At 37.3% G+C, this 13,900-nt stretch overlaps 1 pseudogene; it reads left to right on the forward strand.

Moving 5' to 3' along the window:
• Positions 1-11,971: 11,971 nt before the first annotated feature.
• On the forward strand, positions 11,972-13,022 carry LOC147525122 (putative alpha,alpha-trehalose-phosphate synthase [UDP-forming] 7 pseudogene; annotated as a pseudogene).
• Positions 13,023-13,900: the final 878 nt, after the last annotated feature.

Raw genomic sequence — 13,900 nt, forward strand, 5'->3', positions numbered from 1 at the left:
GTAGGTTCTCATAGGTATGTGTTGAAACACAATTTCTCTCTTATTTTTCCACTCAAGTCTTGCTATCTCTAGTGTGCAGTGGGCACACATTTTCTCACATACTCAATGACAATCAGAGGAGCTGAGGTCGAGAAGTCACAACTACTACTTATTATCACACTATCATACTCCTAATTGAGCTAGAGGTCTTTATTAGGTTTTTATGGGGTTTAGGTGGTAATGTAGAAGAAATTGGAATGGAAAATTCAAAAATGATAAGTATGAGAGAATAAGGTCTTCGAGATATTTATACTAGAGAAATCCTTATTTTCTTTCCTGCTTCTAACATGGGTTTCCATAATTGGTTTTTTAAAGCTTTTGTATTCCCTTTTGATTTGATTTTGGGGGAAATTCTAACTTTGATAATTCTTTTGATTTTTGGAAACATATTTCTATTTTTCTTTTTCTTTTCTTCTGAAGTAGGTAACTGATTTTGATTTGTGACAAGTTTTTCTCTTCCATTTTTCCGCACTTCATCCTATTTCTCATACTCATCATCTAGGTAGGCTTATTTATTTGTGCTTAATAGATGGGTAATGAATTTTTGGTGAAATAGAAAGGGCTAATGAAAGGTTCAATGGGGCGACTAGCGATAATATATATTTTTTTACAGGTGTGAATTTTTGGCTATATCGATCCAAAGAAGGCCTAAATTCTCGCCTAGGATTTTTGTAGTGAGTAGACGTGTGAACTTTTCTATTCGGAAAAACTACTCCTCTGTGTCATTACTCACATATCACACATTTTGAGGCTTTTTGGTCAGATTCTTACAGGATATGGAAATTAAGTTGTCTAACCATGGGTCCCAGAAACTTACTGCTGTGTACATTTAATGATAGTCAGTGCATGAATGCTCATGAAAAGATGTAAAAACTATTGCATACGTATTAACTCAAGTTTCTAAGAACAAGTCCTAATTCAAATGCTAGGGTGAGATTTCTAAATATTTTTCATCACAGAAAAGGAAACAAGAATTTGTCACTAAATACGTTTATTTAGACATAAAATAAAACTATATACAACTATGAATGCTTAATTTTTGCGAAAGGTTCTCACCACCCCCAAACAGTCGGACACTGTGTCTTCAAAGTGTTAAGAGGAAGAAAGAATATACCTGAGAGGCTTTGAGCAAAAATATAGCTGACAACTTCCACAGAAATTTATTGTAACACACTTTATATATTATACATCATAAAAGTGAAAGCACACTGTTAGGTTATTTATTTTTCATATCAAAACGTAAAACAAATATGTACATCAACTCACATTGCCCCAGTTACGAACTGGGGGATGGTCCATCCTTGCTTCGTCTCTGTAGAAATGCCATTCCTTTGCGTCACGCCAATCTATCATAGCTTTCCAGACTTCTCTCCACTTCCTTTTCCTTGAAGTATCCAGGTGAGCTATCATTTTATCATCATTAGGAAAGCAACGAACTTTCTTTAGATACCTTGTAGGGCGCCGCTATACCCGAAATTGCAAAGAACCAATTATCTTGTTTGTTGGACACATAGAGTATACCTTTACCCAGTCATGAAACGTGGTTGCAAACTGTGGATGTAGTGTGGATTAGAAGAATGGGGCATGTGACAAGGAGTGCCATTTTTTTTTTGAAACGTAAATAGCGTAAGTAGAAGGACAAGGAAAATGTAGATATAATATCACAATAAGATGTAACAACGTACAGAGATGTGAAAACACACCATAATGACACGGGAAATAAAATACAAACTTAAATATTAGATAGAACTATATGCCACATTAACAACATTACTATAATAAAACAACCGAGCATGAAGACTTGAGTAGCATATTCAATCTGCTGCTGCTCAAACTTTTCTAGTGCATCCATGAATCTTGAAACTTGGAGCGATCTAAAAACGATTTTTAGAATAAGAAGTGTAGAGGGGAGAAGATGAAAGGAGTGAAATGTGAAGAATGTGTTGAACTTATTTATAGAATAAAATTGAGCCGTTTTCTGACCGTTTTTAGATGCGATTTCATGACCGTTTTTAGGATGCGATTTTATGACCGTTTTCTGACCGTTTTGTAAAACGTTAGTTTACGGTAAAATTTGCCGTTAAGTGTGACATCTAATATATATATATATATAACTAATATACTTTTTTTTTTACAAGGCAGAAATTTTGGAGAATGTAGGAATTAACAGACGTCCCAGGTTCAAAAATAAAAATGCAAACACGTAAATAAAATATCCGACATAAATAATATACAAGAACGGTGAAAATAAACTATCTACAGAGAATCCTCGGGGGCTGCAAGAGAATCCTTAGGGGCTGCAGAAGAAGAACTAGGAGTCATGCGACGGCGTACAGGACGAGTTCCTGTGGAGGCTAACTGCTCCTAGATATCACCCAGAGTATCCATCACTTGGGCTTAAAACTGAAGCTGGTTCGCCATGAGCATTCGCTAGAACTTGTTCTGGCGAGTAGTCATTTGGTCCTGAAATGCATTCGTGGAAGCTCGCATTTCCTGCTGAAATTCGCCCATGCTGTCTGTCAGTGAATCGTGGCGAGTGGTCATATCCGTCCTTAACTCGCCCAAGGCATGTTTCATCGATACCTGGCGATTGTACATGTCTCTCATGCCACTGTTCATAGCACGTAAGGCATCCATAGGGTGGCTCATCTTACTTATAACAGTCTCATCAAAGAAGGGTGGGTGAGATGGGCCTACGTTAAGCGTGCTTTCGGCTTGCCATTGGTCTTTGTGGGTTCCCAAGGGGCCAATATGCATTTCTTGAAAACAAGCATATTCTCATATAGGGGTATAGGGAGTAACGGGGTGGCAGACAGGAAACCTAAATTAACCATAACTTGTGTTACAAGAACTGCAAGAGGGGCTGACCTGAGAGTGGCATGCGAAATAATATAAAAAAGAAAGGTAACTATCATGGTTACCGCTGGCGCTCTGGAGGATCCAGAGAAGGTGGAGGAAAGTCTTGTTGATGTCCGAGGGCTTCGAGGTGCCAATGACGTTCTGTCCTAGCCATTGAGTCACAGCCAGCTGGTTCCGTTGCACCGAGCACTGATACGCACATTTCCCATCTATGTTGTAATCGCTCTTGATTAGCGTGTCGGGCATCAGGTCATAAGTCCGTGGGTACACGGACTACTGCTGAGTCAGCATGTGGTCGACCAGAGGAATGCCTGTGATCCCAGAGATCAAAGTGAGTGTGACTTCGTGGTGCATACCGTCGACGGTAACCCAAAAATGGTCGCCTTAAAGCTCCATTTTTATGAGATATCGAAATGATCGGCACAAAAAATGTCATCCAATTATATTAGTCATTCAAAGGTCACAACAGTTTTTGAAAAGAAGGAGGGGTGTTTTATTTATAATCAAAGTTTTTATTTATATACAAGGGAGATTTACGTGAAGAACATTGGATGTCCAGAAGAGTAACCATCTAAATTCATAGGCAACTGTCATGTCGGCTCTGGAGTGAACCCAATCCAGCCAGACTGTGGCTTTACCTTTATGTATTATGGGGTTAGGGGCAGGACGGTACCATCCCTCGACCGCGGCGCTTCATATCCTAATAATATTGTCCTTATTACATACGACTATCCTCAATCCGCCCCAAAGGGAACTCAAAGTAACCAATTCTAGGGGTTGGTCTAGTGGAATCCATTGCCCGTTTGTGTTCCAAGTATGCAACATCCGAGGTTGAAAACAAATCTCTATGTGCACAACTTAATGCACAGGGATTTTTTCTTTTTTTTTTTAATAAAAGGCAACAATATATACATATATACAAGGTAAGCCTTTTAACGTCAGATGCTCAAGATGAATCGAGTCTTTTAATGTCAGATTTTCAAGACATTTACGAGTCTTTTAATGTCAGATCCTTAAGATGAATCGAGTTTTTTAATGTCAGATTCTCAAGACGTTTGCGAGTCTTTTAACATCAGATTCTCAAGACGATTCCCAACCCGTGGGAGAAACGGGCTTAATTTTAAGATTATCCCCACGCACCGGTGTCGGATAAAAGTATACCTTAAACCGCTAGTATCGGATAGGAAGTCAAGACTGACATAAGGGTGTTTGACAATGCATACACCACCATATCCTTCGCGCACGCCGCTCTACGAGCAAAAAAGTACTCACGACCATTCCCTATTCGCGGATGAGTGAGACTTACACCAAATGATTAGTCAAGTTCGCGAGGCGAAGAGTAGAAAAGGGAAGAGAAGGAAGGAGGTGAAATTTTATGTACCCATCGTTTACTGACAGCACGTTTGCTCGTGTTGCAGAAGACATTTATACTCAGTTCTGAAATCGAGTTTTCGTGGACTAAGGTTCCGGCACTTGCAACCACACACTTCAAAGAACTTTTGAGATCATAAAATAGAAGATGGCCCGGCTACCAAAATGGCATACCCTCTATAGAAACAAGATTGAGTACACCAAACGAAACATCTAGTCTATGTAGATCGGATCTTGAAGAAGAGTCTGTTCAACTTCTGCGGAGCGTAATTCGTGGTAATGTTTGAGGCATTGTCCATTGACTTGAAATTCACTGTTATCTTGTGGATTAAGCAAAGAGATTGCCCCATAATGGGTCACAGCTGACACAATGAAAGGACCAGACCATTGTGTTTTCAATTTACCAGGAAAAATGTGTAATCTGGAGTTCTACAGTAAAACTTTTTGGCCAATTTTGAAATCCTTATGCAAAATGTGCTTGTCGTGCACTCTTTTCATATTAGCTTTGTAGGATTTCGAGAGATCATAAGCATCACTTTGAATCTCCTCAAGCTCATTTAATTACAGTTTTCGCTTCTCGCCTGCCTTGTTGATATTGTAATTGAGGCTTTTGATGGCCCAAATGGCACGATGCTCAAGTTCAACTGGCAGATGACAAGTTATTCCAAAAACAATGCGGTAAGGAGACATCCCGATAGGTGTCTTAAATGTTGTTCAGTATGCCCACAAGGCATCTGATAAGCGGAGAGACCAGTCCTTTCTTGATGGATTAACAGTTTTCTCTATAATGGACTTAATATCTCTGTTGGAGACTTCCACTTGGCCACTCGTTTGTGGGTGATATGGAGTAGCAATTTTGTGAGTAACTCCATATTTCTTCATTAAAAACCCAAAAATTTTATTACAAAAATGTGTACCCCCATCACTGATGATAGCTTTGGGGACACCAAAACGAGAGAAAATGTTTTCTTTTACAAATTTCACGACAGTCTTATAGTCATTTGAGCGACATGCGAGTGCCTCAATCCATTTGGACACATAGTCCACAGCGACTAGAATGTAGAGAAAATCTAGGAGAAATTATGCCGCATCTGCCAACCTGGAGAATGCAATTACTTTGCTATCATAAAAAAATCAGAAGTTTGAAAATGTTCTAGAGCTTCTTGCACAGTCTCACTTTCAATCTCCAAAGAATCTCGTGGCAAGTCAATGTTCTAGAATGGAGTCTCTAGAGGCTAAGGTCGACCAACTCACTACTGCTTTGTCTATAAAGACACAAGTCACTCAACCTAGCTTATTGGAACCAATATTGAGGAGTGAAGATGTATGCCACATTGGGACAACTTCTAGTACTGATCACCTGCATGATCGTGTCAGCTCAGTTACTACTCTCAAATTAGGATTGAAGATAGACGATAAGGTTGACTTACCTTCTCATGATGACATTGCTACAAAGCAATCAGTCAAGATTTAAAATGAAGTTCGAAAGGAAGTGGGAGAAATCCTTTCAACTCCCATTTGTCAAGATAACCAAGACAAGATATGCAAGAATGCCAAAGAGAAAGAAGAGCGCATTACACGCTGATGTGTTTGTACCAAAGGCACCTTTTCCTATGTTTTTTGCTCAAAGCAAAAAGGACAAGCAATTTTTAGAGATGAAGGAAGCATTTGAGAAAGATAACATCAATATCCCCTTTCTCAAAGTGATCAAGCAGTTGCCATCATATGCCAAATTCTTGAAGGATGCATGCAACATAAAGAGAAGTACTCATGTTCCAAATCGAGCATTTCTAGCTGGACAAACAACATCTATTATCCATCAGCAAGCTCCAGTTAAGCTCAAAGATCTAGGAAGTCCTACAATATCATGCAAGATAGGAGAAAAATTCACAGGTAATGCTCTTTTAGACCTTGGTGCTAATGTTAAGCTCTTGCCATATCATGTGTACTAAGCGTTGGGCCTGGAGAACCTAAAGCCTACAAAAGTCAAATTGAAGTTGGCTGACCGTTCTACCAAGATTCCCAGAGGCATAGTTGAGGATGTTCTTATTCAAGTAGCCAATTTCTACTATACAGTGGATTTCATTGTGATAGACACCCAGGAGGCCTTTGATAAAATTCCAATTATTCTAGGCCGACCTTTCCTCACTACCGCAAAAGCTTTGATAAATTGTCACAACGATAAAATGAAGATCAACTTTGGTAAGATGTCTATGGACATAAATATCTTTCACCTGTTGCATAAGGATTGTGGTGACACCGAAGGTGGAGAGGTGTACTTCCTTGATAGCATGATACAAGAATTCGTCTCATTCTAAGATACAATTGAAAGTGCTCAATCTATAGAAAACTATGATAAACCTGATAACCCCACCACGGAGGCGTTGCTAGCCATGTTCTTGGAATCTCTGTAGAAAATTCAGGATTTAAGTGAGCAGAATGGAAAATTGACAGAGAGAGTATCATATCTTGAGAATATGAACTCTACATTTAAGGATGAACAACAGACTTCTTCCCAGAAAAATCAGCTTAAAGAAGTTTTAGAAAAATAACAAAATCTAGAAACTTAAATGAGTCTTATGAAGCAGAAAGTGGACCATATTGATAAGAAGCATTGCACTGTTGATGCTGCTTGTACACCATCATTGTCTGAACGAGAGAAGTATGTTAACCAGTTTACCGCCCACCTTGAGCGCAGTCAGCCAGACATCCATTTTCATTACTGTGGTGGTAAAGGGCATATCAAATACTATTGTCCTGTTAGAAAGAAAGATTTTCGTCAATCTTCTATACAGAGGAACCACAAGGCCTATCACACAATTATCAGACCTAAAATAGTTCAAGGTAGAGAAGCAACTTCATCAGCAATCTTTTCAGCATATCAAGGAGTATTTTTGACGACCCACAAGGTGAGACCTCCTCGTCCTCCAAACATTCGTCAGATTTGGGTAAGAAAATCTGATCTCCTCACTCCAAATTGATAATACATTATATAATATATAGTCTTAGGGATCTGACTTAAAAAGACCTAACAAAAAAAAATGAAAAATGAAAAAAAAATCTTGGTAAAAGGAAATGTTCTTATTTTTGGGATTAATTTTGATTTGGACTAATTATACACGATTTTCTATTTTTTTTTTTGAGCTTAACCTTTATTTGACAGAGAAAGAATCATGTAATGATATTCGACATCAATGGTAACATCTTCCCTTTTTCTCATTCATTTCATTTACTTAAGTGGGGGGAGGGTGTACTTGAGAAATGAATTTCGAAAATTAGTTTTCAGAAACAAATATTTTTGTTTCTATATCAGTAGCCAGAAAAATAAATTTTAATGATGAGTTTGGGATATATATTCTATAATGCTTAGTGTTGAGTTTGATAGATAGTTGATATTATTGATTTCATTACCGCTTAGACTATTTATTATACTCGGACATAGTTCTTGTTGATAGAATTCTTTATCAAGGCTCCACCATAGTACTTGGTCAGCTTTATGTACTTTTGTTAGAAGAGAGATTTAAACCCCTAGTAAACTGGAAGTAGAATTTTTAGACTTAGCCCATGAGGCTTGAGCTTTATACCCATTCTTTGGAGAGTTCTTATAAAAAACCCGAGTCTTAGTGACTCGACATCTTTTAGTTCTTTATGTCGTTGTAATATAGTCTCATTATTCGTTGATTTGGTTAATCACGAAGTGACATCAACTGGGGAGATAGCCATTAGGTCTTGTAGTCTATTCGAAACAGAGTATCATACTGATAAGTCAAGTAGTGAACCCATTAAGCCTTTATCCCACCTAGTAAGACCATCATGTTAAATCTTTTTGAGCCTTACATCAAGACGTTTCTTCCAAAACCATTTACCCTTTACCCAACTCCAGACAAGGAGTATAGCCAAAAATTTTATCAGCCATACCTATATGTTTCTGAGAATACAAGGGGCAGAAAGAGGAAGAAAGAGCACAAAAGGAAGATTACAAGGAAATATCAGAGAGATACAATGAAGACCATCATTCTGTTCTAAGTGAAAGAAGCTAGTGGAAAACAAGCATATCCAGTACTAATCAAGGATATACCACTGAGTTTTTTTTTTAAAAAAATTGAACAAAATGGATGGAAAAGCTAAGACAAAGGAAGAATTTTCTCTGTAGTACAGAATTTGAAGAAATCTTTCAAAGAATGAAGCAAAACCCTTAATGTTTTTCAGAAACAACCTTTGAATCCTTTTTACCTTTCCTTCATAAACCAATACCTAAGCCAAGTTACAACCCATGACTTATCACTAAAGTATGGTATGAAGTCTAGAATAGGTGAGAGGATGCTAAAGTGAAGGACCCGACACTTCATATGTGATTGACATTCTTTCTATAAGAGTACTTTCATTCAGAAGTTCGTTTTTCAAGGTAGTATGTGGGATGTTTGTATTCATTATTTTTTTCCCCACATACATGAGGTAAAATAGTAGACCATCTTCTGAGAGATTCTTTTCTGAGAGTATGACCGGTGAGGATTGAAAGTCGAGATTATCTGTCTAAAGGTAAACTAGGGATTCCATTTCTCGGATAGCAGAGTATAAGAGATTGACTAAGTACACACATAAACCTTGATTGAGAATTTTGTCAATTTTTACTATCTCCCTTCATAATCTATGAGTCTTTGCAGCAATATAGTTAGCAATGGAGACCGTCTGTTAGAGTAAGCACTAAGTGGGTAAGGAATTTCTCTCTCTGAAAAATACTATTATTCTTGAACATGCTATTGATTGATTTTGTGGGTATATCACCTGAAAACCCTCACGAGACTATAACTCGTCCTTTTTGGGGAACTTAAAGGTTTAAAGCCTTGTTGCATATGGTAAATGCAATCGCGATGCCTGCGAAAGTGAGTTAGGATTTTATTTTTGTTATTAGGATGTGATTTTGATTACTTATCTATTTTTTTTTATCTTATTTGCTAAGAAACTAGCAAAAGGCTAGTTGGGAGTTGTGATAAGTGCTCAAAAAGTGCAATTTAACCCTCGATTATGCCTCTTGTTTAGCCATCTTAGTGGACTAATAGTGTTTGTAAGTTATGTTTTATGATTCTACAGGTAAAAAAGAGAGTTTTGTAGAATATTAGAGAAAAAGGGGTAAAACGGAGCAATTCAGAGCATTAAGAATCATATGGGAAGCCCGTGGACAATCATGGAGAATTCTAAGGAATTGAAGCTATTAAAGATGCGACTTGGACCTATTTTAAAGCCTATTTGGAAGCCCAAGGCAAAAAGATTTGTTGCTTGGACCAAAGCCTGCAAAAGAGGAAAGAAAGATGGAGCAAAAGAGGAAAACTAGAGTCTCGCATTTGAGACGTGACTATCGTGCGTCCAGATGCATGAAACGACACTATAGCAAATTCCTTCTTAGTTTTGGAGATAAAGTTGGACTCTGAAAAAAGTTGATTTGTATTAGGAAACAAATAACGGTTTGGAATGCTTCTAGAACTCATTGTAACCCCTATAAATAGAGGACCTAAGTGCCTCATGTAATTGGCCAATTCACTTATACTCTTGTCTCCAGAACTTGAGGCAGAGGGAGATTAATAATAAAAGATTTGGTTTTAACTAGCCGAGTCTTAATAAGTTAGTCTTTCTAGTCTTATGTTCTTCGACTCTTCTTCTTCTCGTTCTTCATGTTCTTCCTTCTTTATGGAAGGCTAATCTTCTCCTTCAAGAGAGAAAATAAAGCCGGTGCTTAGGGTTTAATGATTCTTTTGGTTCATGGTATTCTCCAATCAAGTTAGTTCTTTATGTTTTTAGTTATTAGTTCCATTGCCCTGACTAGGGGATGGAAGTATAGATTAAGGTTTTTATTTATTGCAATTGAATATCATGCTAGTTTAGGGTTTTATTTATTGCAATTGAATATTTGCTAGTGACATGCTTTTATTTATTACAATTGAATATAATGCTAGAATAGGGCTTTATTTATTGTAATTGAATATTATACTTTTATTCTCTACTTTTCTTCTAGTTGTGTAATGTTTTAGAGTAAAAGAAGTATTCTTTGTGTTTCCCTTAGAGGGTGATTCATTGAATAGCTGCCCAAGCTCACATTTTTTTTTTGCTAAAAGGTAATTGATTAATAAAGAATAAAGATTACAAAAGTAAAGGTTACATATTAAGAATTGCTTAGAGAAGGTTACATCATATGTGTACCTTTCCTAAAACATCAATGATTTAGTGGACAAATTGAAAATAAGTGGTGTAGTGATTCTCTAGATTTTTCATGAAAAGAGGTATACTGTCCCACCATTTTCTTTCACCTTGAACCAAGTTTGCCCCATGTTTAGATCAACTATCAGCTCCAAGGTTAGTCTCTCTCCAAGTGGCTGTGACATTGATCCATGTTGCCTGCTCCTTCATAGTTTGCCACCTTTCTCGGGCTCTCCAATGTATTTTATTCTCCTGAAAAGCTTGGACTACAGATTTTGAATCACTTTCCACTCATATATATTTCCACCCAAGGTCCAGCACCTTTTTTACAGCTTCCACAATAGCAACTGTTTCAGCCATGTAACTAGTTGTGACGCCCAGTCCTCCTACCGCTGCACCTAAGAATTCCCCTTTATAGTTTCGCATAACCATTCCCCAATCTGATTGATAAGTAGATAAAATTGTATAATTCTGCTCCGAATAAATAACGAATATCAAACGGAAGTAAAACTATAACTTATACGAAACAATTCTTATCAAAGATTTCTACTCGATACTATACTATCGAAATAGAGTGGAGTAAAAGATTCGTTCCACTCCTAGTTCTTTAGCATTCAAAGTTTTCTATAATTATCAGTTTATCCAAAGTCTAATGAGAGTAATGGTGGGATTATACTAAGATGTGAATTCTAAGAACAAGATATGGTAATTCAAACTACGGAATGCTACGGAATACTAAGGTTTGAATCTAGATATAGAATTAGGGGGGTTTGAATCCACCTTAACTCGACTTAATCAACTAACAAAGATTCGTCGTGATCCAAATTTCAATGCTTCGCATATCAAAAATGGTAATTCTAATCCTAATTATACATGACATCTCTACCAATTAATAACTAGCATGTGAAGCAACCAAACCCATTCTCATGGTGAACTAATTACTTTCTAGAATTGAATAAATTATCACAATGATTTCTAAGTTAACAAAGATCAAGCTTCATCAAGGCTTCTTCAACCCCCTCTAATGGAGGTTTAGCCTAGAATCATTATGCTCTCATTTCCAATCGAAATTGAATAAGACATAATATAAAGATTTTAACTTTATTAAATTCAACTAAATAATAATTGAATCTAAATTAACAACTAAGAAATCATTAACAAACAAGAATTGAAATTAGATCTAAGCAAATTTAAATAACAAAAATCGAAATTATCAAGAACTAACTATTTTATTTATCTAATGAATGATAAACAATGATTCCAATAGCTAATCTAAAACCAGGAATGAAACTAATTAATGGAATGAAAACTAATTAATTAACTAATGGGTTATTTAGGGATTGGTCCTACTTATTTAGGGGTATTTAGGGATAGGTCCTAAAATTATCAATTATTAGGCTTTAGTCCTACTTCTATCGATTGACCTTGAGTCGTCTTAGTTGACCGTGGTCAACCCATTTTATAATAATATATTTTTCATTTTTTATCAAAATGGCCAAACTACCCTTCTATGGTACTGCCCACATTCTTGAGGAGGCGGTTTCTTCGATTGAGAATGGGGTTCTTCTTGCACAGCCCGTTTCCTTCGTCTGAAATATATCGGACTCTTCTTGTCAGAGAGGAGATTCTCAAGGCACTTTTGAATTCAGATTTGATTGGTTTCCACACTTTTGATTACGCACGTCATTTCCTTTCTTGTTTGCAATCGAATGTTGGGTTTGGAGTATCAGTCAAAGAGAGGTTATATCGGATTAAGTATCTTTAGAAGAATGGTTGGGATCAAGATCATGCCGGTTAGGGTTCACATGGGTCGATTGAATCAGATTGAGTCTCGAGATAAGGAGTGGATGGTAGAAGAGCTGCAACAACAATTTGAAGGGAAATAGTGTTGCTTGGTGTGGATGACATGGATATCTTCAAAGGAATTAATTTGAAGTTATTGGCAATGGAGCATATGCTTAGGCAAGACCCAAACCGCGGGGAGGGTCAGATTGGTTCAGATTGCAAATCCTGCTAGAGGAAGAGGACGAGACCTTCATGCAATCTGATGAGATACAAGCCAGCCATCGCGAGAGGATCAACGAACAATTTGGACAACCTAGCTATGAACCGATAGTCTTTCTGATAGGCCTGTCTCGATAAGTGAAAGAATGGCTTTCTACGCCATTCTTTGAATGTGTTGTTGTTCTGTTGTGAGGGAAGGGATGAATCTTACTCCTTAAGAATACATTGTGTGTCGACAGGGTGTATTTGGTTCTGAATCTAGTTCAGATTCGAATCTTCCCAAAAAAAGTATGTTAGTAGTATCTGCGTTCATTGGCTGTTCTCCTTCACTTAGTGGCGCTATTTGGATTAATCCTTGGAATGTTGAGTCGGAGGCATTGAATGATGCAATCTCAATGGTTGAAGCAGAGAAACAGTTGCGACATGAGAAGCATTATAGGTATGTTAGTACCCATGATGTGGCTTACTGGTCTCGGAGCTTCATGTAGGACATGGAGAGAACGTGTAGAGATCATTTCAGGAGAAGGTGTTGGGGAAGGGTAGTTTGGCCATTTTGATAAAATATGAAAAATATATTATTATAAAATGGGTTGACCACAGTCAACTGAGATGACTCAAGGTCAATCGATAGAAGTAGGACTAAAGCCTAATAATCGATAATTTTAGGACCTATCCCTAAATACCCCTAAATAAGTAGGACCAATCTCTAAATAACCCTTAACTAATTCAAAACTCAAAACTAGATCTAAAATATTCTCTAATGGCTCCTTTCTATCCTAAGCTAAATGATACTTAAGAGCTAAGACTTGTGCGTGGAAATGGAGGAGACCAGATCCACATTTTCGTGCATGGGCTGAGGGTCTATGTTTTGGGCCAGAAAATCGAGCTCAAAACCCAATTTCTTCAGTCCACAAGGCCCTTTTTAGATGGCTTTGACTTCAATAGGTTTTTCGTCCATTTCTACTCCTCTGATTGGGTCAAGGTTTGGACCATTGGAAATCTCTTTCCGAGCTAGTCGTTTTGACATAAGGTACTCCCAATTCTGAGGCTTGAGTCTTAAGATATGGTCTTCTGAAGTTCTACTGACTTTTGTGTGCTGTTTCCGCGTTGACTCTGACTTTTCAGCTTCTGACCGGGCTTTACAAAGGCTTTTTCTCCTTGAATCTTGGCCTTTAATCACAGAACTTCTTAGCAGCCAACCCTTGCTCCTTTATATTGCCAAAGTGGCACATTTCTGCACATAATTGACTTCAATGCCTGAAATACATAAAAGTACGTAATTAACATTAACTCTTATTTATTACTCGCATAATTGGTCTAAAAGTATTATTGTTAGGCTTTTATCAAACCACCACCAAACAGCATTTTGCTTGTCCTCAAGCAAATATGAGAAATTAGCATAAGTGACTAAAAATGGAGTTTTAACTAATCTCGT

The sequence above is a fragment of the Coptis chinensis genome, chromosome 1 (assembly GCF_015680905.1).
Source record: "Coptis chinensis isolate HL-2020 chromosome 1, ASM1568090v1, whole genome shotgun sequence".
NCBI lineage: Eukaryota > Viridiplantae > Streptophyta > Magnoliopsida > Ranunculales > Ranunculaceae > Coptis > Coptis chinensis.